Raw genomic sequence first — 6307 nt, 5'->3', positions numbered from 1 at the left:
CCATCGAACAAGGTTGTAACTCAAGTTACATCTTTTTTCAGATTTCAACACAGGCGAATTCAGCAAAAAATTGCGCACACGTCAATATAAACGACATAGTTTAATTCTCAATAGTTTGGCTAATACCCTATTGAAAAAAAATTGGATACTCCCTATGTTAAATATTTACTTTCTTTATAGTTGACGATTAACAAAGTTTTTAAATGAGTTACAACTTTGTTGCACGTATGTTTAATTTATAAAGTATTCAAACATGTGGTGCATCTCATAAGTCAATTTATCGAAATAAAAGTAAAAAAGGATCTACGGACTTTTTTTCTTTTTGATAGTTGCGGTGGACAAAATAAGTATAGAATAGAGTTTGCTACATACTTCTATGTAGTGAAGTTTAATAATAACATAACGCATGTATTTTTTGAAATAGCACATTCACAAAAAGAGGGTGATTCAATGTATGCCCTTATAAAAAACCGAAAAATATTAAGTCGTATATGCTCCACACCTATGGATAACCACGATACGATATGACAAAGCATCAGGCAAACCTAAATTCGTAACTAAAATAAATCAGAAGCAGATTCTAAATTTTAACCTATTTGAGGACACACATGTATATTTGAAGTAGATATTAATAGTAAAAGAGTAAAGTAATAAAGTAAAATGGCTTAAAATTAAATATTTACAGTTACGCGAGTCGTCGCTGGGCCGATTATTAAGAATTCTAATTATCTTATCAACAACAATAAAAAACCCATTAGCAATAAGTGAGAAATACAAAACGAGCATACCTTGTGGGGGTCACGACTTATTATAACAACAAAAGGCAGAGAACTGGCACATGTTGTACAAAATAAGAATTACTCATTTATCTCAACAGGAACACCAACATACTGGCCGAACGATCCCAACAAAAAACCAGATTTATTGGACTTCTTCATAACAAACGGTATCGGTATGACTTATACAGATATAACACCAAGCTATGACCTAACTACTGACCATCAGTGGCGACGCGTGACTTTTTCTGAAGTGTTACCAAAACCAGATACAAAAAATCTTATTTAAAAAAATGAAGATACGGCTAAATGTACTCACCGGCACAAAATTCCGCCACCCAAAATTTTTGATTTTGACAATCTATAACTTTATTATTTGTACTTAGATTTTAAAGATTCTTGCATGAGTTTGTAGGTACATGTATTGATGTCAATTGCTATTATTCCGGTAACAAAATTTTCGCTTAGATAGCATTATACGGGGGTGAATGTAAGCGTTGTTTTTTCGCCTAATTGTAAAAAATTCTGTCGAAAAATTGGAGGGCTGATTTTGTTTCATACTCCTTTTGTATTATCCTGGAGGTATCACTAAGGTCTTGTTTTTTTAATTATCTGAATATCTCTTTTCTTATAAGAGCTGTAATTAAAAACACTTCTTTAAGGTTTATTTAATTAAAAATATCAAACACACTAAAATTAACAAAACAAAACAAATTTAACAACAAAACAATTCAATATCGGTTATGTCCACCTCTTGCAGCAACGACTGCTCGCAATCTGTTTAGCATCTAGTAAAGATGTGTTTTCCTTGCCTGGGGAATAGCCCGATATTCCTCTACCAGGGCCATAACTGTACCAAATTTTCTGGAGGCCTAGGATAACGGCAAATTCAACCCATAAATCCTCAATATGATTGAGATCTGGGCTGCAGGCGGGTTATTCTAGTCTTATAAATCCAACCTCAATTGTATGAGTCAATCAGTGTTTTTATTTACAAAAAAATGGTACAGCTCTTACAAGAAAAAATATATTCGAATAATTCAAAAAACAAAATGTTGGTGATGCCTCCGGAAAAATATGAAAGGACTATGAAACAAAATCAGCTATTCCATTTTTCCACAGAATTTTTTAAAATTAGGAGAAAATACAACGCTTCCTTTCATCCCTGCACAATGACATGAAAGCAAAATTTTTTGTTACCGGAATAATACCAAACAATATTAATACATGTACCTACAAACTGGTGCAAGAATCTTGAAAATCGGAGCACAAATATTAAAGTTATAAATTGTCAAACTTAATCAAAAATTTTGGATGGCGGAATTTTGTGCCGGTGAGTGTAGCTTCAATAATATCATTTTGTATATCACTTGAAACTCTCGAAAAAATAGATGTTGACAAAATTTTTGATCTTTTTTGGCAATTAGTGTTAACAATTCCCTGTAATTGCCTGGATTGTCAGAGTCGTCGCACTCAACACGACTAGTTCTTGTTTGGCCCAAAAACATACAGTATCTATTATAAGTGTGCTAAGGATATACCTATCTATTTTTTTAACAAACTCATTATGTTTAGCAATATTTGCTTTAAAAGCTTGGTTAAGAGAACTTTTGATTTTTGTTTTGCCAAACTAAATCAAATTGGGTATACATCTTACATGTAGGTAACGGAGAAATTTCATGTTTCCTTTTTAAAAATCTAACACTATTAAAATCGTGAACCTGATCCACCCATTTTTCTGTAGAAACCAGAAGACATGGCCAACAATACAGTATATTTTTCTTGCAACCATAATATAACCAAGGATTTTCACTGTACCAACCAAATTTGAAATATCGAACTACTTTTGTTGTTTCCTTTTTTAAATTGTTTAAAATAGGTCTTTCATTTTTAATCTCATTTTTTTCTTTAAAATTATACAAGGAGAATTACTTTTCAAGTAGTTGATCGATTAAGAAGCGACACTCATCCATGGTTAACTGCACGCACACTTTTTATAGGTACTGTCACCAATTTTAAATCTGGTAACAGCGCTACTGATACACAGCGCGCTTATGCCGTCGCTTCTTCAAAATTTTTAGTCACTAGCCGGTCCCGAGCGCCAGCGTGGGTATATAACCATTGTAACCAGAAATGAGTCTGGTAACAGAGTATAATATAGTGCAACGGAGTCACATAAACTCGCCAATATTTTCGTGTCTACGAGTAGTTGGCTATTTACTGAGTTAGGTACTATTACCACATAATATAATAATATATTTCTATTGGTAAAAATATTGGTAAATAGAATTATTCATCGTCATAAAATATTTATTTGCAAGATTTTTAACCGTTACCAATGGTAACAGTGGTTACATGGACGCTTCGCCAGTGCTGACCATAGCCCAATAATAGCAACGGTAAGTACAACAGTTATCACTAAAAAACCAAAACTCCACCTGCACAACAATAAAACAAACTGGGACACTTACCGACAAATAATTCAAGATACTATCGAAATAACAACGAGGCTAAAAAAACCGGAAGAAATAGAAGAGGACTACAACAAATTTATAAACATACTACAGTAAGCAGCTAAATCAGCTACCCCACAAAGTAGTCCCAACAGAAACATAAGTGCCTTATAACTTTTCGAAATCATATAACTTAATCATCATAACTTTCATTATAACTTTTCAACCTTTCAAAATAAAAAAACTGGTAGCTGAAAAAAGAAAGGCTAGATCTGCATGGCAACGAACACACACACCAGACAGCAGAACAAGATACAATCGCATCAGCAACAAATTAAAATCGAAGCTGCAAGAAGTCAAAAATGAGCCATTCCCGAATTACATCACCAATTTATCAAGACAAGACAACTCTATATGGAAGCCCATAAAAAGTAAGAGAAAGCCAATAACAGCATTACCTCCAATACGTAAAAATTCAACACCACCAGGACCATGGGCAAAAAGTGATAAAGAAAAGGCTGACCTCTGCCGAGTATTTAGCAGAAGTTTTTACTCCACTAAATGACGACCAAGTATCAGAAGCGAACCAAATATTAGAAGAACCACTACAGATACAGGACTGAATAAAACCATTTACTCTAAAAGAAATTAGAGACGTAATTTCCACCCTAAACCCAAAGAAGGCACCAGGTGAAGATCTGATAACCGCAAAAATGTTAAAAGAAATACCCAAAAGGGCATAGTTAAGCTACTGCACATATTCAATGCAATAGTCAGATGTGACTATTGGCCCAAAGCACTCAAAATTGGACAAATAATTATGATATCAAAGCCTGGCAAAAACCCTCTGGATGTCTCATCATATAGGCCTATCAGCTTATTACCAACAATCTCCAAGTTGCTCGAGACTTATCCTAAACAGAATAAATGCAGAAATAAATCCACAAAATTGGATCCAAGATCATCAGTTCGGATTTCGACAAAGCCATTCAACAATACAACAATGCCATCGCATAGTCAACGCCATCAACCAGTCACTTGAAAACCAGCAGTACTGCACAGCAGCCTTTATAGACATCAGTCAGGCTTTTGACAAAGTCTGGCATCCAGGCTTGTTATGCAAAATAAAAAGAATTCTCCCAGCAAGTTACTACAACCTACTGAAAGCTTACCTACACGAACGGCAGTTTAAAGTAAAAGTTAATGAAGAAGTCTCGGAATACAAGCCTATTCACTCTGGCGTACTACAAGGGAGCATACTAGGGCCATTATTGTACATACTATATACATATGATTTGCTTACAAATGATAAAACAACCATCGGGACATTTGCAGACGACACTGCTATTTTTGCCAAGCATGACGATCCTATTGCAGCAACACAAAATCTCCAAGAGCATCTAAACTCACTTGAAATATGGCTGAAGAAGTGGAAGTTTAAGGTAAACGAAACAAAATCATCCCATATAACATTCACTCTCCGGACTGGAACCTGCCCACCGGTAACCATCAATCAAATAAAAATACCACAAAGTAATCAAGTCAAATATCTAGGGTTACACTTAGTGAATACCTTAGTAAACACTTAAGACAGTAAACTCAACTGGAAACACCATATAACAAAGAAAAGAATGCAACTTGACCTAAAAACCAAAGAACTTTACTGGCTAATCGGAAGAAAATCCCACCTTTCAATAGAAAACAAATTGCTAATATATAAAGCAGTGATAAAGCCAATCTGGACTTATGGCATTGAACTGTGGGGCTGTGCTAGAAAATCCAATACCGTGATTATCCAGAGAGCGCAATCCAAGATTCTTCGAACAATAGTTAATGCACCATGGTATGTATCAAACCAAACTCTACACACTGATCTAAAAATTCCATATGTAACCGAAGTCATCCGAGAAAACAACAGACAACACCACAACAAACTAGAAGACCATCCTCATCCATTACTTCATCCACTAACTGCAATCTGTCCACAACAGAAGACTCAGAAGAAGCTGGCCATCCGACCTAAGAGGTAACTGAGGAAACATCGCTGGATGTTTACCTCTCCACGTCACCACATTTACAATAATTATGTAAGACCAACATATTGACTTATAGATGTTTGTTTTATATCTGATCGTCAATAAAGGGAGATAAGAAAAAAACAGATACGCAATAAGAATGCGAAAAATTTGAGATATTTTATACCATTTTTTTTTCATAATATTAATATTAATGTTATTGTAAAATTTACAAGAATAAAAAACCGCTAAACGCCGTAAAAATGAGTGGCGCATAAAATATTCCAGCTACAAAAGATCTGATATGAATGTTACGTGGCGCGAAAATGGATTTTCATTTGATGCAAAACAAAATTTTAGTTTTATTTTAAAATATTTTTCCATAATATTTGCTAAATTTGAAGTAAACGCGCCACAAAAGAGTAACTTTGGTACAGTTTGAATTTTGAAACTCTTTTGTGGCGCGTTTACTTCAAATTTAGCAAATATTATGGAAAAATATTTTAAAATAAAACTAAAATTTTGTTTTGCATTAAATGAAAATCCATTTTCGCGCCACGTAACATTCATATCAGATCTTTTGTAGCTGGAATATTTTATGCGCCACTCATTTTTACGGCGTTTAGCGGTTTTTTATTCTTGTATCAGGAGTTTTTCAAAGGTATTTATAAATTAAATGTATGAAGTTGAATGCAATGTTCCTCTATTACACGTCAAGCTTTATAAATTGTCACCTTTGTTGCATTATCTCCCAAATGATCTAGTGTCAATCGAATGTACACTAGATTTTTTTCTATTCGAAATAGACTGAAAAAAAATATATTGAGATGGCCGGTAAATGAAGTCGGATTGCCCGTTGCCAGATCAAATTTAGCGTCGTAACCACTACAACTACATAAACCATTTGGGGAATAATCGTTAATTGGATTATACTTTTGTATCTTAATAACTTCTAAACGGCTTAACCGATTTTGATCAGTAAACATGAGTTTGAAACGTATTAACCAGTAGTATCTGATGGATCTAAGGTCAAGTATGATAACTGAAGCTATTAGGTACAGGA

This window comes from Diabrotica virgifera, chromosome 8 (genome assembly GCF_917563875.1).
Source record: "Diabrotica virgifera virgifera chromosome 8, PGI_DIABVI_V3a".
Lineage (NCBI taxonomy): Eukaryota > Metazoa > Arthropoda > Insecta > Coleoptera > Chrysomelidae > Diabrotica > Diabrotica virgifera.
The sequence above is the reverse complement of the archived record's forward strand: the minus strand, read 5'-3'. Positions refer to the sequence as shown.